Source organism: Gallinula chloropus (assembly GCF_964237585.1).
Source record: "Gallinula chloropus genome assembly, chromosome: 2".
NCBI lineage: Eukaryota > Metazoa > Chordata > Aves > Gruiformes > Rallidae > Gallinula > Gallinula chloropus.
Window position 1 is genome coordinate 156,598,262 of NC_140086.1, and position 24,420 is coordinate 156,622,681.

Genomic DNA, 24,420 nt, shown 5'->3' on the forward strand with positions numbered 1-24,420 from the left:
CACAAAGCTTTCTCTAGTTCATGTCTGCATTGATCCCAGCCAACCTGCTGAGATATTTCACACAGTCCTAAATATAACATCTCTGAACTTTACGGCGGTTGGTGTTTTCACTTGCACAGTGATTGAACAGGGAACTTTTGCCACCCAAGCCATCCCACACACTCCCATCATAGGATTGTGGCTCCCACAGTCACAGCAGCATCCTAGCTGGATACGGTCAAAGTGTTGGATGCTTTTTTCCAAGTTGCCTGTTTGCCAGTTACTCAGATTGTTAGAATCATCAAGAAATGGAAAATATTTGGCCTTGGATAGCTTCTAGCTCATTGTAGACATCAAAGCAATGCCAGTTTTGCCTTACACATCCACTGTATTGGTCTTTGTCCCTTCCATATGCTGGCACATTGCTGAGGTAGCTCTGTAACCATCTCAGTAAGCTGCAGGGTCTGTCTTTCTCACTGTTCTTTCATCTCTTTTAAAATGTCAGTGAAGCTTCTTTTGCTAACACAATTCCTATATTTGATTTGGGTGCAAAAAAATCTCAAAAAAAAGAAACCCAACCCAACCCAAACCAACCAAAAAACAACCTGGAAAGAGAAACCAGGAAGATTTTAAATGATTTCTCTTCCAGACCTCATGTATGTGATAACAAATGTTTCCTCCTCTATGCTCCCATCTGTTCTGGCAGATTTTCTGTAATCTGGGTGACTAATTCTAGTAATCTCTTTGGAGCTGGGGCATGTGAGACAGCCACCTCATGCACGCAGTGGTTTAACACAGTGTGAATGACATGTCATGTTCTTGCAAAGGAAGGAGCAGAACCATCAAGTCCAACAGACTTGTTCTGTTCCTCACCAGCCTTGCGCCAGCCAGCCTGGGATTTGGGGAGAGTCACTTCTTCCTGTGCAAAGAAGCTGCAAGCCATGGAACTTACCTCTCTTCTGCTGCAGATGGAGAGGTGCTACATGAGATGGAGCTGGTGGTGGTTCCCGAGGTGTTTACCTTGGGAAGCAGGCAAAGCTCTTTGCCAGTGGTTCAGTTATGACACTAAAGCATGCGATGTACAGGGGCTTATTCCTGTGCTTCAGAATTTGTTGGAAAAGTAAGGATAGGAAACATAGACACAACTTGGGGTTTTTTTTATTTTCATGAATTTGTTGGGTTTTTTTTAAAAAACCCTTTGTATTGTTTCTTAACCACCAAGTGAAGGTCTGCTGTGTCTGTTAGGGGTGACTTGGACACACAGACCGAGGGAGCTGGCTGCGATGCAGAGGCCATGCAGCAGGTTGGATTTCAGTGCAGTCCCTGTCTGCATGGTGAATTCCTCCCTTTCTGTTATAATCCTCTTGCTGGAGCAATCCCACTTGTAATGACAATGAGCGTTGGGTGAGCCTTTAGGAATTTCCCCTCTTGGCATTATGCTGGTGTTTAGTTCATTGGTCTGAGATCCAGTCCTGTGCGGTGTCCTCAGTCACGGATCAGCGTACTGCTGGTGGCTGTAGCCTGTCCTGTGGATACCCCAGTTAGTCATCAGGATTCTGTAAGCTTTGGGCTTCAGTTCTCCTAAAGGCAGAATTGGTGGAGGACTGTATTTCTGTGGAGATGTGATGCTCTGATTCTTAGCTTCTTGCTTTTCTGTGGTGTTCATTATGGGCCAGTGATAAGAATTTCTCTCTTCAGGTACTGGCCATACCTTATGTATCACTTTCTTGGAGTGATTTATGGCTTTATTCATTTGCTGTCATTCCATTTTCAACTAATTCAGTGCTGGTTGAAAGACTTTCATTTAAACTGAAGTGGATGTTCTGTTCAGCCCTACGATGCCCATTTCAACTTCATTTAAACTGTTACAATCCTGCATGAGAAGTGAAGAAGTGGCAAAGAAAGAAGAACAAGAAGAGGATGAAAAAGACATACGTGGTGGCCCAGTGAATCTTATCTCCTTCTCAAGGTTTTGGTTATGCATATGGTTGAAATACTTACAGAGTCACAGAATCATAGGGGTTGGAAGGGACCTCCAGAGATCATCGGGTCCAACCCTCCCTGCCAAAGAAGGTTCTCTAGCTCATATTGCACAGATAGGCATCCAGATGGGTCTTGAATATCTCCACAGAAGGAGACTCCACAACCCCCCTGGGCAGCCTGTCCCAGGGCTCTGTCACCCTCACTGTGAAAAAGTTCTTCCGCATGTTGGTGCAGAACTTCCTGTGCTCCAACTTGAGGCCATTGCCCCTTACCCTGTCTCCACAGAGCACTGAGAAGGGGCTGGCCATTTCCCCCTGCATCCCATACTTAAGATATTTATAAACATTAATAAGGTCCCCCCTTAGTCTTCTTTTCTCAAGGCTGAACAGCCCCAGCTCACTCAGCCTTTCCTCACAGGACTCAATAGCAGCAAGACAAAAGAGAAGAGAGAAGAGATTTGAAAAACACAACCAGAAAAATATTTCTAAAGAGCTTCATTGCCCCTACTATTTTTTTTTTCAAAGTTACTGCTGAGATGTTTTCCTTTAGCTGAGAACTTAGTAATTTTTAGGAGTTGTGTTGTTGCACCAGACATCCTGTACTTGCTGGATCCAATACTGTTTTGCTGTTTTGAGCACAGCCAGATTGCGGCGTGTGTAAGAACAGCTCCCTTTTCCACATTACAAACTGAAATCGCTAGAGGAGCCAGTGCTGGAAACATATGTGCCACAGTTTATTAGTAGGATGTGGGGAAATGATAAAATTATAATTTGGATAGGATCACAGTCATCAGTCCCAACTTACCAGTCTTTTGGGGGAGGTGATTTGAGGCTGAAAGACAGTGGTTTTCTCACTAGAAATCGCCGATATGCCAATGCTGCCATCACTGTTACTGCTATTCCTGCTGGTTTGTATTATAAGCTCTGGAAAGGTAGGATAGAAAAACATCACAAAGACGCCAGGATGTAATTTATAAGTAATTTACCCAGAGTCCTGGGGAATCTGGTGTGTACCTTTGGGACCGCTAAAAAGAAGTAAAATTAAACTTTCAGATTTCTCAAAACCAATTTAGGCCAGCCTGACACCTTCAGAGATTTAAATCTTTCTTAATGCACACTGAAAGCAGCATGAAATAGCATAAAAAGGGGGATAAAGACAGAAACTCATTACAGTGAAACACTTGGTTATGATTATGGGAAGTAATTGAGCCCAGCTTGGAGTCATAAACTTGCAATTCTTTTATGGGGTGTGAGCTGGACTTGGACCAGATGGAGAAAGTGGTAGTTTGTATTTCCCTTTGAAAACACAGGCTGCACTCTCTGTTCAACCAGCCTGCAGATGCTGCTCAGGCAAAACAGGCTTTTTGTTCTTGTGCACTGCGTCACTTGTAGTTCTGAGCGGGCTTTTTTTAGAGCAGAGATCTCTTTTACATATTTATCTGCCTGTTATTTTGAAATATTTTCCAAGTTCGCTATTTATACGAGTTAGGGTTGCAGTCTGGCAGTGTAACGCCTGTAAGGATGCCCCAGCACCGCTGACAACCATAGAAAATGTTGAATTTTGCAAGTGGTAGTCTGTAGAATTGAGAAATTTAGAAAAATCCCCATTTAGGGAAATTTTAAAGGAGGACAAATTAGAGTAAACATAATCCATGTAGAAATGCAAACGTGATTCATGCTTTAACCTCCTAAGGACGGGTCTGAACTTTACTTCTTGGAGTAATGGCAAAACCAGGGGGAATTTTGAACAAGGAAATTCTCAGCAATAAGGAAAGGGAAATACTTGGGCTTGCTGATTTGCAGTCTGAAGCCAGTTGAAACATTAATTGTCACTAAGGGGACACATATTCTTCTTAGCCTTCCTGTTTTGTGCTAAGTAAGCTCTTAAATTTGAAGGAGAAAAGAGTTGGTTTTTCTCTTTTTGCACCGGGACTAACTGGTCCCCGTTGCCTGCCCCACACTCTGCTCCTTCATTTGCTCATCAGGATAAATCTCCTGTTGAAAGGAAAAAGAGGAAATGGTGCAAAATGGTGGCATTTAAAGTGTTTTCATCACACATGGAATTTACACTTCCCCGAGGTGGATGAATCAGTTTGTGTTTCAAAAGTCTGACAGCTGGATCAGACGCCCCATGATGGCTGCGCCCGGTTGGTGTGGTGGCATTTTCCACATTTCCTATTTGGAGACCAAATCCGAACACTCAAACCCCAATTCTACCTCACAGAACAAACCTTCACACTGCATTCAGAGAAAGGAAGACTTTTTTGCTATGTTTCTGCCTGAAGAATCACATTAGATCAGTGGGAGGAGGTACAAAAGGTGCTTTTGATCCTGAGAGGTGGAGAACTGAAAAACAAGTAGCACTGAGAAGAGGAGGCCTGGCCTTGAATGGGTTGGGGTTTTTTGGTTGGATTGCATGTGGATCCTGTTGAGACTTATATGGCCCTGTGAATTACTGAAAAAAATAGCAGGAAGAGATTTATCTTTCTACATTGCGTGTTCTGGTGTCCTTTAAAAAAAAAAAACAGAACTGAAGAGCTGGGATAAGCAAGGGAGGACATTCTGTGTGGGACATCCAACACATAGCTGATGGGATGAAGGCAGGAGTTGGCATAAGGGAGACCTCCAGGAGATTTGGGTCCTTTTTTTGAGGCTTTGTTTTGGACTGGACACTAGTTCATCAAAGTAAAACTGTCAGAGAAACAGGTGATTTTGGGCAAGGACAGTGGGGCTGGAGGGAAGTTGGTGAGTTGTCAGAATAGGAACAACTCCAAGGCCATGAAATGGCTTGGGTCCAGCCAGCTTAACAGGTACAGTGGTACAAGGGAAACTTTTCACACACATGCCTGAGCATTTGTTTCCTCCTCACCCTCAAATAATCTTATGAAGCTGTCCAAAGCTTGATACCTCTCAGAGCAAGCCTGTGTATGGTTTTTGGAAGGGAGTGGTGTTATCCATATGCAGTTCAAGAAACATAATATGCTATAACTAATTTGAGAGACTGTAAAGTAACTTGACAAGAGTCCATTTCATGGTTGTTTGGAAAGGATTTGTGTTTTCAATCTCCAGAACATAGATGGCCCCAAAGGAGCTCTTTGAAGCCCAGCTTTTTATTATTAGTTTTATAAGATCCTTCCACTGGAATCATTAAGAAGATGTAGTATCTGGTGTAAATGTGCTAGTATCTGTTAGACCATTAGCTGTGGGAGACAAAATGATCATACTCAAAGCACTTAATGCCTTTTTTAACAAATTACTGTGAAAGTTGGTTGTTAAACAGCCTTGTTTCATTTTCTGGTAGCTCTGTGCAGAAACATTAGGGTCTTGCTGCTTTCCTTAATAAGGGAAATGAGCCCTCCTGGTGCAATGGCCCTGCTTGAAAAGGTCATCAGCTACTATTTATCCTTGGCCTCTATCAAAAAGGGAGCTGTTTCTGTGCTGAAGCAATAGTAATTCTTATCTCATTAAAAAGGGATTAGGTTTTTGTTGTTGTTTGTTTCTGATGACATTGAGTCATTCTCAGCAGTCCTTTGGCCACTGAAGTGTGAGGAATGCTTTTCTAAAGAGAGGAAACTTGAGGCCAGATTGCATTGGTGTTGTAGGCAGCATTTCTTGTGTCTCTGGTCAATTAAAGAGGGGAAAGGGAACTGGATAACTGTCTTCAAATATGTTGAGGGCTGCTCTGGAGCAGAGGGGAACAATCTGTTCTCCATGTGCATGGTGAATAAGACAAGAAGCAGTAGGCTTAAAATGCAGCAAGGAAGATTCAGTTTTGCTATTGGGAGATGGTTTTCAAATGGAAAGGACTCTGAAGGTCATCATTGTCACGGGAGTATCAGAAATAGCATGGCCAGCAGGACTAGGGAAGTGATTGCCCCCCATACTTGGCACTGGTGAGGCTGCACCTCAAGTAGTGTGCTCAGTTTTGGGCCCCTCACTACAACGCACCAGCAATGAAGCTGGTGAAGGGTCTAGAGTACACGTCTGATGAGGAGTGGCTGAGGGAACAGAGGTTGTTTAGCCTGGAGGATCAGACTCTCATCTGCCTGAAAGGAGGTTGTATCCAGGTGGGGGTTTGTCTCTTCTCCCAACTCACAAGTGATAGGACAAGAGGAAATGGCCAAAAGTTGTGCCAAGGGAGGTTTAGACAGAATATCAGGAATAATTAATCACAGAACAAGCTGTCTAGGGAAGTGGTTGAGTCACCATCCCTGGAAGTGTTTAAAATACATGTAGATGTGGTGCTTAGGGATATGGCTTAGTGGTGGGCTTGGCAGTGGTATGGTAATGGTTGGACTTGATGGTCTTAAAGGTCTTTTCCATGATTAAATGAAGTACATTGAGAACTGGCCCATGACACATGCTTATGGGGACAGACAGACCTTCTCCCACTACTCCTACCATCTTAGTTGTGGTGGCATGAGTGTGGCAGAACAAAGCTGCGGATGGTCATCTCCGCATGCTTTTGGGGTCCTTGAAGTCCTGGGACATCCTTACATCGATGCCTTGGAGACAGCCATGTTTCTGAAGGATCAGAGCTTGTAAGGAGTCTGTAAAGATCTTTTCTGCAGTATTCATGGCTGTTTTAAATTTTCCTTTCTAATGATATTAAGTCCCAAGAGCAATCATGGGCCCAAAGAAAAAGGCATGCCTCTTCAGAGAGAAAAAAGGTGAAATGGCCTTTAATCCCTTCAAGGCATGAAAGAGATAAGACTCTCATTACTCATAGGGGATTTGATTTTTGAAAGATCTGAGCCTCAAGCTCCAGTGATGTCCAGAGGAAAGGCTGGTGCTCAGCAACTTTAAAAAAAAACCCTTTTGATTTCACAGAATATTTGCTGTAACCTTAAGAAGGTTGGCTAGGATAGTTTGACCATGCCTTGGTTCATGCTTGTGCCCCTTTCCAGCTGCTCAAGATCTATCCCACGCTGATCAGCCCTTTCCTAAAATAAACAGCTCTAAATGTACCGACTCAGAGCCTAACATAATACACCCCGGCCGGCTGGGATGAGCAACAGCCCCATGAATGTTTGTCTCATCAAAAAGACCACGAGGTAGATTTCAATTGTGTTACAAACAGCTGTCCTGGGCGCCTTTTGCTTTGCAGGCAGCAGATTTGAATGGAGCAATCTCTGCAGAGCATATAGATATGCATAGCACGGAGAGGGCACGTCACTAGAGAAAGTCCAACCCATCGCTCCGGCTACGGTTTCCAGAAAGTATCAGCCTTCATTCTGTGAATTGGCAGAAGCTGGGTCTCGTTAATCCATTAGTCATTAGTCGCGGAGGGCCGGGCCTTTCGGAGCTCATCGACAGGCAGCTGGACTATGCTGTCGCTGCGAGGACCCAGCACACATGAATCAAAATAGTTGGGTGATGTCATGTCACGGTGTGAGTGTGCCCGGGCCGCTCGCTGCCAGGAATTGTCTGTCCAGGGGTGGTTTCCTTTTACAGCCTTTTTAAAGAGTCATCATGCTGAGCTGCACATGACAATTCCCTTCAAGAGGGCTCGTGGCTCCTTTGCATAGTTAGTACTTTTTAAACGAGGGAGCTTATCAGGTGGTTCCTGACCTTTTTCTGCATGAGCTGATCCACTGGGAAACGCTGCTTTGGTCTCTGAGGCTTCTAAGGTCTGCCGGATAAGAGCTCCGTGCCTGCAAGCTGAGCAGACTTTGAACTTCTCTCCGCGTCCACAGATCCTTGCAGTTGAGTTACTGTACGCTGGGATTAGGACTGGAAGCGCCCGGTGTGCGAGGTTTGGCAGCCTGCTGCAGAGCAGCTCTCCACAGAAACCACAGCCGAGCACCTCGGAGCTGAACCACCGGCGAGCTGGACTTCTTCTGGAGCCACATGGTCTTTCTGGAGCCTTATTTTTTCTCACTTTAGCATTTGGTTTAAGTGACCCTCTTGTGCTGCTTGATTTCTCTTTAGTCCTGGGCATGACCGACAGCTGCTGCCGCGCGAGTGCATGTTGCAGCTCATGAAGCGCTTTGGTAGCTTTAGAGGGAGCAAGAAGAGAAAGGAGCAGTGCAAAAGCTCGGGGAGACGCCAGTCCGATCCTCATGGCCTGTTCGGTAGGGAACCCATCCAAAAAGGAGGGATGTTGGTCTTTGGGAGAGGGCAGCGAGCAGGGGATAGTGAATAATTGAGCAACAGTTTTGCGTTTCCCAGTTGTGTCGGCTGAACCTTGTGGTTGTTGCATGGAGGTTACTTCTATATTGGTTTGCAGCAGTGATGAGCATTTGAGCTGACACCTGTAACACACGTGAGATACCAGAGTGCTTTTATGGGAAGGTTTGTGCTAAACACTATGAAATGCATTCAGAAGGGGCTCTTAATTAATGTTATTTTCATCAACAAATGGTAACTAGATGCTAAGTTAGGGTTAATGCTGCACCCTGAAAGATGAATTTTAAGTAGAGAAAGACTGAGTATCGATCAGATAAGTAATGCACTTAGAACACAGCTTTCTGATACCACAGTTACCATTGTAATCATGTTTGAGTCACAATTAAGGACCTTTCTCCTTTAATCGAAAGTTTTCCATGGTCACCAAGAGTTAACTCTCATACCGGTGCTGAGTTGCCTGCTCTGTGAGTCTCTTCGTATCAGGTAAGGCTCAGCTGGCCAGGAGACAAGGGCTGGTCCACAGGATCTGCCCATTTTTCTTAAGAATAGTGGAGAAACAGAGTGTTTAATGCATTTCCTGTACGGACTAACAGTAGCTGTTCTACAGCTCTCAGGTTTCCCAAAGACCGTGAGTGTGCTGAGAGGTTCTGTCCTGTGACTAAGAGGCTGAAAACTGATGTTACACTGAATCAGCCAGATAAGGTGCAGTTTGGAGAGCCTGACTCCTGCAGTGAGTGGGCAAAGTTCTTCTTTTAGTCTCTGTCAGTCCATAGTCACCGTGTTAAATCTGGCAAGAGCTTTGCAATTTATTTAGTGGTCAGTTGTGTGGGGTTTTTAGGTGTCCTTCTTGCAAATGCTCCTCCTTTTGTTCCTGCTGTGTCCAGGTAAGTGTTTTTCAATATAAGATACCATGCCTTGTTCTGTGTTCCCTTAAACCTGTGTGAGGGTTTCTGCCAGAGGGGTAGTAAGGTCAAGGTGATGTGAACGAGATACGACCCAGGTCTTTGGAGTTCCACAGTGTCAGTGAGATGCTCAAAGGCAGGTAGCAGAGTTTGTGTGGGAAGAGAAGGAAATTTAGACTACAGATTGCCCAGGTGTAAAATTTATTCCCTAATTTCTGATTTAAACCCCTAAATTCTCACCCAGGCAGAAACACAGGTGCTATTTGTTGATTGAGTGATTAATGGCACTTTGAGTCACTAATTCACCCTCTTCTTGTGTTTTTGTCAATGAGATGAGAGTAGCCAACATCTGCAAAAGGATTTGCTGCTGGAAGCACCGTAGTTTTGTAAGTCTTGCTCAGAGTCTAACTCCAAACCCTGTCCTTACCTTCCTCAACAGAGAAACTGATTTGTTCTGCACCATGAGTACGGGCTATATGAACTGTAATGTTTGTGATGGAGTTATAAAAAACCAGTTGAAAGTGTTACACCAGAAATGCCAAAAAATGTGCTCCTCCTTATCCTCAGTAGGACAAGGGGCAGTGGGTGCAAGCTGGAGCACAGGAAGTTCCATGTGAACATAAGGAAAACTTTTTCACTGTGAGGGTGATGGAGCCCTGGGACATGTTGCCCAGGGGGGTTTGTGGAGTCTCCTTCTCTGGAGAGATTCAAACCCACCTGGATGGGTTCCTGTGTGACCTAATCTAAGTGATCCTACTCTGGCAGGTGGGTTGGACTAGATGATCTTTTTAAGATCCCTTCCAACAATCCAACATTCTGTGGTTCCCATTACTCCAGCTGTGTGTCCTGCTTTGGCAGTACAGAGCAAGCATTAGGCAGAGTTTTCTGCACAGTATTTCCTCCTCTCTACACCATTCTTCTAAAGTGTGACCAGGTCTGCTCCCTGCATCCCATTTTCATCACAAACAGAGAGCTAACAAGTCACAAGAGTGGGAAAAAACAAATGGGATGTGGCTGGGCTACTGCCTTCCTCCGATGAGCTGCCGGGGGGATTGCCTCTGCCATCCCAGTGGAGTCTGGATTCCTTTTGAGAAGCAGGTTAACACTTGCAAATCCTTTTTTTTTTTTTTTTTTTTTTTTCTTTTCCCAAATGGCCTTAATTATTTGCAGGGAAATATCAAAACCAAAGCTTTGTATTATTTGCTGGATGTATCTCACAGCTATTATGCCTTGCTAAACATTTTCTGAGCAGCTCTCAGGGGAACCGCTGGTGCTCAGCGTGTTTTATGATCAGTACTGGTGGCATGCAGGAGTGTTGGTAGCAGTCAGACTTGGTGGCTCATTGGGTTTGGTCACGCACTGGTGCATCCCCTGTAGTTGCCATCTATCATCAGGGATGAGAAATGAATGAGAGCAATCCAACATGAGCTTTCCCACCCCGCTCTCCTGGGGCGGCTGTGCTGCCACAGCAGCCTCCCTGTTGCTGAATGAATCACTGAATCATAAAATGCTTTGGGTTGGCAGGGAACTCAAAGACCATCTGACAGGGACACCCTCCACTAGCCGAGGTTGCCCAAAGCCCCATCCAACCTGGCCTTGAACACCTCCAGGGAGGGGGCTTCCACAACTTTTCTGGGCATTGTATTCAGAAGATGGGTGGAAAAGGAAAGAGGAAGAAAACATCTGCTGGTACCTCAAAGAGGGAAGCTTTGTTACCCAGACAAATCTGGGATTTCTGATTTTTCTCAGCCATCTCTGTAAGTGTTCTAAGGAAGCATGGCTTCCTGGGGGCACTGCAACTAAAGTTGTCACATAGTACTGTATATCAATTGAGCTAAACCTTATCTTGCACTGATGAAGAGGTTCTTATCCTGGTGGAGAAGTAGAGCGTGGCATTGCCAAGGATGGATATACCCATAACTCCCTTGTTTGGGAGCCTTACAGTCCTTTTATGCCAAGTGAACAGCAAGAGGAGATCTCAGTATGGCTGAATGGAAGCAGAGAGCCCTCAGAGGAGGAGGAGAAAAGCATGAATGAGCACCAGGAGCAAACAAGAGCAGGGAGAGCTTAGACATGAAGGCAGAGAGCCTGCAACCTTGCTCCAGGACAAGAACAGCCAACAGAGAGACCTCAAAGCTCAAGAGCTAGCCACTGAGGAACAGGGAAGCTGGTGTACACAGCATGATTTTGGCAAGGCTGAGGACTTGGATTACCCAAAATTTGTCCAATCTCTGGATCACCACTGCAGAGTTTCCTCCTTCCCAGGGTAGTCGCTGCTTGCCTGTGCAGGGTTGCTGGCAGCTCCTCTGCCTGATGGGTCTTGCTGCAGCCCGGTGTGTTGAAAATAGATAGGCTCTGTGGCATTTCTGAAGGGGACAGCTTTTTGGCCCTGGCAAAGCTAATTGCTGTGCCCTTTAAAGGACACCCTCTATTCCATGAAGGATTGAATGACACATGCAAAAGGTATAATGTTTAAAGTGTTTCTTCCCTACCCAAGCCCCAAGCGCCCCGCAAAGGAACTGCTCTGTAGCACATGTGGCTGCCGTGACCTGCGGCACTGCTTGTGCCCAGGCATTTAGCCTCAAACCCCTCTTTCTGGAGGCTTTTAGTGGCATGGAAATGCCCAGGGGCTTCTCCTTGCCCGTGCTGCCCCTCTTGGGATTTGTTGCTGTGGATTTTAATCAGAACATGCCAAAGGTGAGCCCTGACAAGCCAGGTCTGAGGGGGCTTCAAAACCTGTCCCACCTCAATAACACTCTCAAGGACAATTTCCCTGCCAGCTGTTATAATTACATGCAAATTAGGGCTAAATAAGGAGTGAGCCTGCTGAATGACTCAGACCCCAGTACATACACGTGCAAATGTGCTTTGTTTTGTCCCCCCCCAGCATGTACATGAATGGGCCGGTCCCAGTACAAAGGGGCAGGGGGTGGTCCCCGAGTTACTCTGTAACTTGCTGTAGCCATGCTGGTGGTACTCAGTGCACGTTTTATCTTGTGTCCCTGCTATCTGCCATGGGATGGAGGGCTGCTGAGCTTCTAGAGTGGATCTCAGAGGTGTCAGATTTTAGAGTATCTTAAAATACTGAAGCCAAGGGGAAGTGTCTTTGTCTCAGTCAAAAACTCAAGGGGTGTCTTCCATTGCTTCCTATGGTCCTTCCCAGACCTCTGGAGTTAGGGGTGAGTGTACACAGTGTGTCAAGCAGAGAGATCATCTTCCTTCCTGGCAGCAGACATGTAATGATCACTACATGGTGAGTTAACATGGGATGTGACCAGATCAGGCAGCAGTCCATGGGCAAGGACTTACACCAAAACAAAGAGCAGTTGGTTCATAACCTCTCCAAATAAAAATGGAAATCCAGGGGATATTTCAGCCTGGCTCACCTCACTTTGTATTGGAACAAGGCAGGTTGCTGATAGCGGTACTGAAAACAGGGGCAGAAGATGGGGCAGGAGGGATAATGGAAAAGCAACTGCAAAAGGAGACAGGACTTGATCTCCTGTTTCTCCAGCCTGGGGGGACTGCAGCTCATCTGGTGCTTCACCCCAAAGTGGGTGATGCTGCTTGTGGGAGGACCAGAGCTGAGATGTTTGTCTTTTTTTATTCAGGTGGGATGTTTGTGTTATGAAGCAGTGGGAGAGATACCATGTGAAAAAAGTTCTGGAGAAATAAATGAGAGTGAGGAGTTCACTGCATGTTCCAGTGACTGCCATAAACCAACTGAAAGAGCAAAATCCTGTTGCTTCTGAAAAGTGGCCTAAAGCCACCAGCATCAGAGACTGAGAAACTGAGACCACTTGGGTTTGTTAATGATTTTCTCTACTGGTTTTCATGCTCTGCTGAGCTGACAGTGCTTTTAGAAAATGTGCAGCCTGGCTGATCAGTACCGATTAATCTTGTACTACAGGAGCTTCAAGCCCTGGAAGCTGTGAAATTTCTATGGTTTGTTGTGTGAAAGAAGAAAACCAGTGATGAAATGTTTGAGACACTTTATTTTGCCATTTTCTGCTTCCTTATAGTCTCTGTGCTGCTGCTTTCTGGGACATCCCAGCTTTGTTTGCAGCTTTGAAGCATTCTGAATGGGGGGAGGAGAACTGTGACCATGAAGCAATAAGTATTTTCAAGCAAGTACTGGTAAATTCAGGTAATAATAAACCCCAGAAATCCTCCAGTGGTGTGGTGGAAATTGAAGTGGAGGTGTATTGAGCAGAGGGCTTTGCCCTGGACTCTTCCCTTGCTCCTTCCCTGGTGCAGAGCCTAGCAGCATCCTTCCTCTGCAGCCCTTTGTGGGCTTAAAGAAGATGTAGGCTCTTTGCCCTCATGATAAGTTGTCCAAGAATGCAAATTCTCCTGGTAATTTATTTTCAAATACAGCTATTTTTGTCTGAAGGGCAGTTTATACAAATGAAATTACAGTGATGTCCTCAAGGCACAAATGTACAGTGCTGCAAATGCATCTGCCCACCGACGCTTCTTCCCAGCCCTGCCCCAGGCAGCTCCATGCATCTCATCTCAAAGTCTGATCAAAATTACCTCTATTGCTATAAACGACTGAATTACTCAGCAGTGATGTGCTGTTGTCAATGAAGTGGTGGGTGAGTCCAGCAGGGCCAGCCTCCCTTTTGGCAGGCTGATGTACAAACTGTACAGCTCTGGGGCAGGAGAGCTCCCGTCCAGGAGGAATCCGTGTGGCTATGGCCCTTGTTGGGCCTTGTAGGTGCAGCTATTTGCCCCCCAGATACAGCAGCAGTATAGAGACTTCAGGTTTTTACCCTCTTTAAGGATACTCTTCTTTAAATCTGCTACTATTCAAATGGTGTTATTTGGAGCAGCGGGATGAATGTCATTCCTGGAAGGCAGATAGAAACTAAAAGCAAATCTTGGGATTGAACCTAGGTAAATGCAAGTATGAGTAGGGTTCATTGGGGTGGAAAAGGAGAAACTGAGGCAAGAGGAAGCCAGGCACTGAGTGCAAGTGGGAGTGGATACAGAGACTTGCTGAAAGCAGGCAATATTTATGTATTTATCAGGACTTCATTTTTCCGTCATCCACCTGTTACCTTCAGGTCCCAGGTCTCCTCTGATAAGGATGTAAGCTTGGAACACTATCTCTGTTACCTTCTGATTCAATTAATTAATTATTGTCTGATTCCATGATCAAAATTGGACTCTCATCCTTATTGCACCAGGTTTTTTCCTCTTTCTTCCTTCACTTCTCAAGGGCACTGCCTTTCAGAAGAATACCTATATGAGCAGCTGCTACCCTAGACTGACTTTCTACTTGATTCCAACGTGCTAAGATAGACCACAATTTATTCATACTTCCATGCATCTATATTGCAAATGCTGTTGCCAGGCCTAAAATCCCACTTGACAGTAGCATTTTGGTAGATGGCTACTTTTCTTTAATTAGAAATCAATGTTTTGGACTATTGACTCCTTGCTCAAAGTTTCAGTGAATTGCCCAAGAGTGCAATTTAAAAGATGTTGTTAAGGCAGTTTGTTTGTCAGGTTTATTGGATCAGCAAATCCCAGGAATTACTAGGATTCAGCTGTTTTCTACTTTCACCTTTATTCTTGTCCAACCTAAAAGCAGCCCAAGGACTCAAAAGGCCTCAGAGCTGGTGGGATTTAACACCTTGAAATTCTTTTAGCCATTTTATTGTCATGAGAGTTGTAGCAAAATGCAGAAGCTTATGTCTCAAGAGATGAAGGGCTGCTGTGTGTGATATCATTGTGTGGCTGGCAGGCTTGGCTTAGAGGCTTGAATTCCCCGTGACAGAAAGGTCACACAGCCTTACTTGGTTTAAAGACAGAGCCCAGCCCTGAAGAGTTCCTGTTTCAGCCTGTCCTTTTTCTGCTCCTCCTTTGATAAAGTTAGAGCGATGTAGCTGGAGGAAGGATGATGGGATTAGCTGATATTAATTAAGAGCATCCTGTTGTTTCTTCAGAGGTTTTTCCAAGCACTGAAAAACAGCTGCTCCCCAGTGCTGTATTCTCCAAGAGGTAACAAGGACCCTTTTGACACACTGGGAGTTACAGTCACTGGATTGTTTAACAGATCCTGCCCATCTGGCCCCGCGGTTTTATTTCAGTTTGTGCAAGAATTACAATAGCACAAGCAGGATTCTTGTGTCGATTCTTGCATTCCTGGCAGGAGATGCTCCAGACCATTTGTGACATCTCCGCTGCTTATATATAGCATGATTAGAGATAATAAACAAAATCAGGGCAAGAAAACAATTTAAGAAATGTAGATGAGGGAGAAATGAGATGGAAAATCAACTGGAGATCTGAGGGAGATGGAAAAGTTTGCAACAGAGGGATTCTTGTTGCAATAGTAGCAACAAAATTTGGGTGAGGATTGCACCAGCCTCCTTGAGAGAAGGGCTGAGTTGGAAGGATGAGAAGCTGGATTAGTGTTGACATTTTTGAAGAGACAGTTGAATTTAGGGGTGGTCAGCACCCAGGAATCAGAGAGGGGACTGGTAAAGTTCATTAGGGACCCAGATGGTGAGGTGAACCTGTGCAGCAGTACACGCTGGGAGCTGATGGCTGTGAGGAGGGTTGTGGTGGATATAATCTGGAAAATGATCCAAAAATGTGTTGTCATTACCAACAGAGTGAACCACACCTGGGCTTGCACATGGAATAGTGTGTCCTATTGCTGGAGAACTAGACAGGGTTTCTCTGGAGAGCTACCAAGTTGTTTTGAGATCTAGAGCAGGTGGTTTGGGATATGTGATGAGAGGTTGAGAAAACTGGTTTTTTTCTGTCCAGCGGGGAGAAGGCTAAGGGGCAATCTAATAGCAGCCTGCATCTACCTGAAGTGGAATTTCAAAGGTGATAGAGCCAAACTCTTTTTAGTAGTGGCAGATGGTAAAAGAAGGAATAGAAGGTAAGAGTTTGTGGTTGAGGAGAGTCAGTCTGGATGTTAGCAAGGACTCCCTCAAGAGGAACAGGTAACCTAGAGAGCTTGTGGACTCTCCAGCTTTGGAGGTTTTCAACTCAGCCAAATCCATGACTGACCTGGTCTTGGTTGATACCAGACCTGCTTTGAGTGGGAGATTGGAGAAGAGGCCTCCAGACATCCTTTCCAACCTTTCTGTGGTGCTCAGCTGTTCAGTTGTAAAGGAAAGCTGAAGTTGCAAATATCCTGATTGTGTACATTTTCCAACCCAGTTCTCAACAGGGGCATACAACTGCTCTTCTTTTGATACAACTTGAAAACCAGAGTGACTTCTCAGGTAGAGGCAGCATGGGCTGCTTGTACAGCTGACTTGTACTAGCAGACCAGTAGGAGACCACTGCCAAACCCCAGATCAACACACTGGGACAACAACAGCAGCGAGACACATGTTCCATACAGAAGGCATCCTGGCAGCCTTCTGACTGTTTCATATACACTAAGCTTGACCTTGAGAGTCCTGGTCAGATACTGATGCAGCCCTGAGCTGAGCGGTGTCTGGATGCTCCCAGCCGCCGCCCTGCTTTGGGTAGTGTTCATTCACCAGCAGGAGGGATTGCAGTGGGACTTGGTTTGTATCAGCTATCTGTCACTATAGCAACTCCTCACTTAACCAGTCCCTGACTAAAAATAGATCACCTTGATCTCAAGGAAAGAAAACCAAAGGAAATCAAAAGGGGCAGCGGCAGCAAGAGCTGCCGAGTCGGCTATTGACTGAAGGATGGAGCATTTGAAACCTCTTATAAATAATCTAATATGTAAGGCAAATATATGAGGGGGATCTATTTAATCTAGAAACCCCTCCTTGTCAGGGAATTGGAAGCTTTAGCGAAGGGCATGCACTACTTTTTGTCAGAGGCATGTGTTTGTAGTTAACACCCAGCACACAGGGGATGCTGAAATCCATGTGTCATATTCCTTAGATGGGTTAAAACACCTAAGGGATCTTATCTTCCAGGTAAATAGATCTGCAGCTCTGTCATTAGACCTGATATCCCTCCGTGCTCTTGTACTCAAAATCCTTACTCATTAATTAAATTGTTACTAGCATCTGCAGAACTCTGTGAGGGACCCAAACTGAATGCTGTTAGCAAAGTCCCTGCTACCTCACGCTGAAGTTCATGGGGCTGGATGTTTTGGCACTGGAGAGGGCTGGGGTGCTCTGCACTTGTAAGGGAAGTGCAACTGATACTGGATATTATGTTTTTCTTCAAACCCAGCTAGCACTTGCTACATCTGAAAGGAACGGAATGCATCCTTGTGAAGATAGGGCAGGAGGTGTGAAGGCAAAATAGCAACAAGATTAAAAGATTGTTAAAGAGCTGCAGAATTAACTGAAAATGCCTTTGATGGGAATAGAACTGAAGCCAGCATAAAGACAGCTTGTATATCACAGGCGGGATGTATGGTGCTTGGGAAAGGGTTAAGTTAGCTTCCAGAGATGGCTGGAATTAGCATCACGTCTTCAGCATTATCAGTCAGCAAGAGTTTGCTCTTGATAAAAGGCCAGATTATTTTAATGACTTTTTTGGGCTGACAGTTTGCAGACATAGCTGATACTGAAATGCAGAGCTACTTAACTGCCCTTGTGCTGTATGTTCTGATTCTTATTTTTATTTAGTGTTATGAACTGTACATTTTATGTTTAATTCACCTTCTGAGAACTCAGATAAGCAGCTTTCCATGGTGACATGCACCGTCTCAGGAGAATACCTGTGCAGAAGGATAGCAGTGAGAGGGAGCGCTGACCCCCCGATTCCCACCATTCTTCTCAGGCTTAAAGCATATTATCACAAGGCAAAAATGTAGAATTAGTTCTTATTTTTTCCTCACTTGAGATCCACTGCTTTTACAACACCTGCATATCTGACCCATATGCTTCACCTCTTCACTGGGTGCTCTTTTTAATCAGCTTTGGAGCTATGAAGGAGCTGCACTGCAATGTAATTAGAAATCCTAAGTGCGTTCCCAAGCAGAAGACATATGGGTATGAAAATAGAAACACAGGGCCTTTTAAACAGAAGAAAATGATTCCTTGGAAAGGTCCAACAATGCAGAGCTTACCCCAGGCATGAACCTGGCCCACTGTCACAGTTGTCTGGGGAGGGAGAGCTTCATCAACGTGCACGTTTGGATGAATGTCTCCATACAGAGCCGTTAATGAGAAGGAGATGAGAGCTAATGAACCTTGGTCACTGTACATGCTCATTCAAAGACTTGGGCATTCATTGCCATCTGAGTCTCCTGGAAATGTTGGTTGCCGTTACTGGGGGTGATAGCTCTGTATTCACTAAAAGGCACAATTTTCCCCAAATTGCCAGCAAATGCCCAAGTCTAGGGCTTTTACTCCCAGCCTCAGCCTGGCAGCAGATTTGGCATGGATACAACATTTCCTGTAGGAACGAGCAGAGTTCCCAGTAGAAATATTTTCCCCGTATCATATTCTCATGACAGCAAACTGATTTTTACCTCACTCAGCTGGCAAGATGGTTAGAAGTGTTTCTTCCATTGCTTCCCTGGAGCAGCAATAAAAATCTCCACCTTATCCAAGTGCAGGTGACAACTTTCTATTGCCGTCAGATTTTGGTTCCTTCCTTCCTTCCTAAAGAGATAGAAGGGATTTTCCTCCCTATCAGCCAGGTGCTTCTTTAAAACTTCACGGAGATCCCGGAGGAGCTGCGGCTGCTCCTGAATCTCTGGCAGGGTTCAAGGCCAGGTTGAATGAGGCTTTGGGCAACCAGGGCTAGTGGAGGGTGTCTCTGCCCATGGAAGGGGGTGGGACTGGGTGGGCTTTGAGGTCCCTTCCAACCCAAACCACTCTGTGGTTCTGTCATCCTTCCTGGCAGCCGTAATAGGAAAACTAGAGGCTATGTGAAGTCTATTTGAATTTAAAACTGAAGTGTTGTAAAACAAGGATGTTATTGTAAATCAAATACAACTTTTCACAAATTAAACACCCATCTGATACAGAGCACAAAGCAAAGCACCAACTTCCCTGAAAAAAATCTCAAGAGCACAAACTAACCTTGAAGCGTAGGTGAACAATACAGGAAAACTGCAATACTCAAGACTGACAGAACTAATCTTGACTGAGGACATTTGTAGAGAAATGATTGTATTACAGGAGTGAGCTGCCAGCTGAAATGAAAGCCCACTACAAAAACCATGAGTGAGCAGCACTCCTTAAAAATTTAATTACAAAACTGTCTGGAGATGAAGAGATGCTGCTCCTCTGCTGGAGGGAGCAGGTGACGGGTCATGACCTGGAATCTTATGCTGGGTGCTTGCTCTCAGCTGAAGATTAAAGCTATTAGGCTATGTACATGGAGTTTTTTCTTAGACTAGAAAAGAATTAGAGTGAAGAAGTCATAACAGGAGATGTATTTTTCTCTGTGCAGGGGTGGGGAATATCATGAGTCTCATTGCAGGTGAACAGCTACCAAGGCAACTTCACAGCAGTGTCCTGGGTATCTACATAAACACGTGTGTGCCTCTACTCTAGTCACTGCTGGGCAAAATAACTTTACAGAACCCAACTTGCAATTAGCTAATAGCTAATTTAGAGGAGAATAGTAGCTTTCTAACAGCCCTCTAATGGAGGTTGTAGTTTACCTTGCTTCCTGGGCAAGTTTGACAGCTGTACAGGCACGGCTTATCCAAGTGTTGTGTTTAAAGGCGGCTTGGATGGATCTTCTCAGCATTGCAGGCAGCATGAATCCACCTTGCCTTTTCCTCCCCAGCTTCTTTTCTGAGAAGAGTCAGGAATACACCAGGTGTGATGTTATCACTGGTGTTGCAACATCTCATAACCATAAATAGGCCACGTAGGTTTGGACTCAAGTCTTCATGCACCCTTGTTCTAGATTCCAAAGCATACACACACAAAAAAAGGATTTGATCTCAAAAGGCATTAAATTCTCAGTGCAGTTGGAGCTTCTGAAAGTCCAATTGAATGCCTGATGTCTTTCTACATCTTGTTTTAGGGCCTTGTCACAGACCCTGGGCTATTTGGACTTGAGCACCAGTGCATAACTACACATTTAGGTGGCTGAAAGGTTTTGGTTAATAATTTGGGCCACTCATTGTCACTGTACTGCTCAGCTGTACAATAGTAAAGTTTAGGCTATGGAAAATTAAGTGTTTTATCATAATGATTGTGTGGATAGCACGAGAATAAAGGCACCTTCTGCTTAGGGGTGAGGTTATATTACTATTTTTACTGCTTGGAAACTCATTTTTAGTTAGAAGCCAAGAACAAATGTACCAGGTCAGGCCAATTATCCATCCAGACCAGTATCTTTTTGTGTCAGTTGTCAGTAACATAGCTACAGGGAAGAATGTAAGAACAGGACAGGAACCCAAGGATGTTTCCCATTGTACTTTCCCAACCTCCAGCACTTTTTGGATCACTTCTGAGCTAAAGCTGATGTTTGGTTTAAGAATGTAATATATCTGAAGTATATCCTTGTGTTTGTTTTGAGCCTCCCACCTGTTCCCTTCCCTGTTTGCCATCTCCATCCTATGTGTGATTTTACAGACCTCTGTCAAACCCTTTCCCTGCAGTCATTTTTCTAAGCTGAAGAAGTGCTCTGTACCTTCAATCAACCTTACCAGCCTTTTTGCCATCTTTTCTAGTTCTGTTGAGTCGTCTTTGAGGTTAATCACAGAATCACAGAATGTGAGGAGTTAGAAGGGACCTTGGAAGATCATCTGTCAGGGCAGGATCACCCAGACTGAATCACACAGGAACACATCCAAGGCAGGTTTGAATGACTCCACAGCCTCTCTGGGCAGCCTGTCCCAGGGCTCTGTCACCCTCACAGTGAAAAAGTTCCTCCTTAAATTCACATGGAACTTCCTGTGCTCCAGCTGCACCCATTGCCCCTTGTCCTGTCGCTGGCTATCACTGGGAAGAGCCTGGCTCCATCCTCCTGGCTCTTGCCCTTTACATATTTATAAACATTAGAAACATGGTAGATATAAACACAGTAGAAACCACTGGTCATCTCTTGCAGTCTATTCCCTGCACTCAGCCCGCACCTCTATATTATAAAGCTACCTTTGGGAACAGCCCATAATTCACCAGTTACACAGGATGGGGTCACCACTGATGCCACCCTGGGGCCAGACCAGTAGAACCTGCCCCAGAAGAAGGATATTTTGATTCTGCAGCCCATGTATTTACCTATGTAGACTATTTATTCTTAGCCAGACCCCTCCGGCATGCAACCAGAAGACATCTCTTGGCCACCCAAGTGGCTGCTTACCTGAAAAGAAGTCTACTTGGCTTTTGTGGTGTAGTTGTCTCCTCTACTGATTGCAAGGAATGGGTCCATTTGCAACATGGGACACATATATAAGGGGAAAAGTGTTTCTTGGCCCACGAAGAGCATTAGGAAGGTAGCTTTGCAAGAGCTGCAGTAAGGACAGTCAAGAATACTTCACTGTCTAGCAGATGGGAGAATGATAAACCTGAAGAATATTATGATGCGATTTATCTGTCTGGAAGATTTGAGTCAATAGCTGGAAATGTTTTTGCTAAGACAGGGCAGAGATCAAACTGTGGAGACAAATTCAACTGTGCACACAGGAGCCCATAGTAAAAGAATTCCCCGAAAAGCGGCGATGTGTGTTCATTACTTCCTTGGCTTGTGCCTAACTATCTAATCAGACTTTGTACATGTCAGCAGCACATCCATAATAAGAAAGTGCTGTGTGGATTGTGTGAACTGGAATTAGAGATGTGATAATCAGCCAAACCGTGTGAGACAATGTAAAGGCTGCATGGCATTTGCATTCCTCTAGCTGAGGAGAAAAACCTTGTATGTGCAAATGCGTTGTTGGGGTGGGTTTTTTTCCTTCCTGCTATGTTATAACCACAGGCAAATTGCTCTCAGAGCAGTGCTCCCCTGACAGCACACCAGTTCACACTGGAGTGCCTCCATGCCTGGTTAGACCCGTTCTGCTATGGCGGTGACAGCTATGCTATATCCAGTTAGTATGGGAGGTGGTGTGGCAGATGGAGAGCTCTAGATGTGCTGCAGGAAAAAAAAATGCTGATGTATAGGTAAGGCCACAGTTTTATGATGAAGAAACCACAAATGGGTTGAGAAAACCTGTTTTCCCATCTGTACAGTTCTGATAATATTGTTCCATCCCATCAAGATGTGGTGAAAATAACAAATACCTACAAAAGGAGCCTTACTTCCTGACCCTCATATTGTCTCAGTGTCCTAAATTGTTATCAATTCCTTAAGCCATCTATCTGCCTGTCACTGGGTTTCTTTTCTGGCCAGTCTCAGGGCTTTCTGTCTAAATCCCCCATGAATCTTATCATCACATATTGTGATTAGCATCACGTTTATCAGGGTATAAGGAGAGACTGAAAGCAAAAGGCTGATGTTGCAGAGGGAAGGTGTGAAGTGCTGAGCAGATAAAAGCAAGGTTAGAAGTGACAAGTAGGGCAAGTTCAGCGGAGTCTGATCTGAAGTTTAGTAGCAGCTCTGTGTGGCTACCTGCCATGCCTTTCCTGCCTGGAGGAGAAAAGTGGGGGTAAGCCACTGGTGGGTTGCAGTTCAGTCTTTGTGTTTAGCCCCCATCCCTGCCCAGGTTCCCTTCTTGCTGTGGCAAGAAATGAGGCAGAAATAGGTGAGACCTGAACTGTAGAGCTTCTTCACTTCAAAGGTTTTGGTGACGGGAGCTGTCCTGATGTACCCAATAGATCAGACACAGCTTATCAAAACTATTCCTTAATGTATATAGTCCATAGGCTTTAGTTTTAAGTTTAGGAGTTTATTTTAGCTTAGCTTATAGTTTTAAGCTGGAAAATAATTATCTGTATCTCTAAAGCGATACTGCTCTGTACATTAAGAGCATTCTCCTTCTCCCAAGAGCTGGGAATCAGCTAAAGGGAGCTGGCAGAAGTTCTGCTTGTTTTAATGGTTCAGATAAAGTCAGGTTAAGAGCCAACTCACCTGCCACAGAGCAGGTTCTGTCCTGTGTTGGGTTACATGACCCCACGCATAGGCCCCCCTGCCACAACACCCTGAGTGTTTGACTTCTCGGGACTACAACTTGAGAGATGGAGATGGGAAAAACAGTCTAAAGGCATATGGGACAGGTCTGCTCCCCTTTTTCAGCTTCTAAAATTCAGACTCCTCATCCCAGACTGAAATGTTGTGTTGAAGTGGCAGGTGTCAGAGTTCATCGGAGCTCAACCGGCATCTGGAAGAACAGGAAATACAAAGGGAGCTTCAGTGCCTGCAATTTAGGAGACAGTTTGTAGAGCACATAGTTACAGCATGAGAACACACTGTTCACTGATGGATCGGAAACAGAAATCTTGGATTTATTCCATTATCTAGTGGCAAAAGGAATGTTTCAGGACAAGTAGATACAGGGGAAGCTGGTTATGTTCTTTGCAAAAATATTCTTCATCAAAGACACGGAGGAGATGCCTTGTGAGACAGAAATACAAGGTGACAAATGCAGTATCACACTGAAAAAGTAACAAGCCCCAGCTCTGTGTTCCTTACTGGGGTGTTCAGAAGGACACAAGAACAAAATAACTGAATTGTATTCAAATGCAAATATTTTGTAGGCAAGTGATACACACTGACTCCCTCCTTGCCCTCAGACTCTTAGACCTTCTGAACCTTGAGAAAAGACTTAACAAAAGAAATCCAAATCCTGCAAGTTTAAAACCCCTTATGAGAGGCTGTCCAGGAAAATGAGTTGCTACAAGAAGAGGAATTCTTGTAGCAGATGAAAATCAGAGCTGCTTTCAGCCACACTTGGAGCTTGAATTTCACCCCAGCTGACTCCTGCTCGCGTGCAGGAGTTTCTGGCTTAGCTTAAGAGATGCTTTGAAGCTGAGCCGCTTTGCTCAGCGGGGAGTGGGCTGCTGCTGACGTTCAAAGGGTAGCAGGGAGGGTGCAGCTAAATCGCAGGGGTGCTGCTGCTGCTGCTGGAGTCAGTAGGTCTTTCTGGTTTTTTGCTCTCATTCACAGGGAAGAAATCAAATATAGTAAATCCGGGCTAAGAGTGACAGTGAAGAGAGTGTCTGCGAGAGGACGAGGAGCACAAATAGTCCATTTTCAATAGGGTAAGATGGTAACAGGGGGATGGTGTGGGGGACTGCAGCAGGACCTGTGTTAATAACAGGAGAGGTTGAAAAAGACTAGTTGGAGCTACACATGACACTTGGAGCATTACTCCTCCAAAGCAAATTTTGCCTAAATATTTCAATTGGGAGGGTTTATTATAGCAGTTCTAGAAAGTCTTTATGATCCCTGTCTGCCATAATGTACTATAGTCTGGGAGAGCAATAGTATGTTCAGTCTTCATTCCACCTCTTCACAGAGGACAGTGAGCCTGAGAGATGAAGGAATTCAGCCAGGATGGATCCAGTATCAAAAGCAGAACTAAAATTTTATTTCAAAGAAATCAACCCAAGACC

At 44.9% G+C, this 24,420-nt stretch overlaps 1 protein-coding gene across 3 annotated transcripts in view; it reads left to right on the top strand.

Annotated features, from left to right (window-relative positions):
- Positions 1 to 24,420, top strand: part of PRKAG2 (protein kinase AMP-activated non-catalytic subunit gamma 2) — a 224,098-nt gene that overhangs the window by 99,613 nt on the left and 100,065 nt on the right. The window contains exon 1 of one of the 3 annotated variants that reach the window (XM_084260544.1): positions 24,053 to 24,066. The exons of the other annotated variants lie outside the window; for them this stretch is intronic. The gene's annotated coding sequence lies outside the window, so the exon portion shown is untranslated. Of the gene's footprint in view, positions 1 to 24,052; positions 24,067 to 24,420 lie in introns of those variants that run through there. 3 annotated transcript variants of the gene reach the window in all.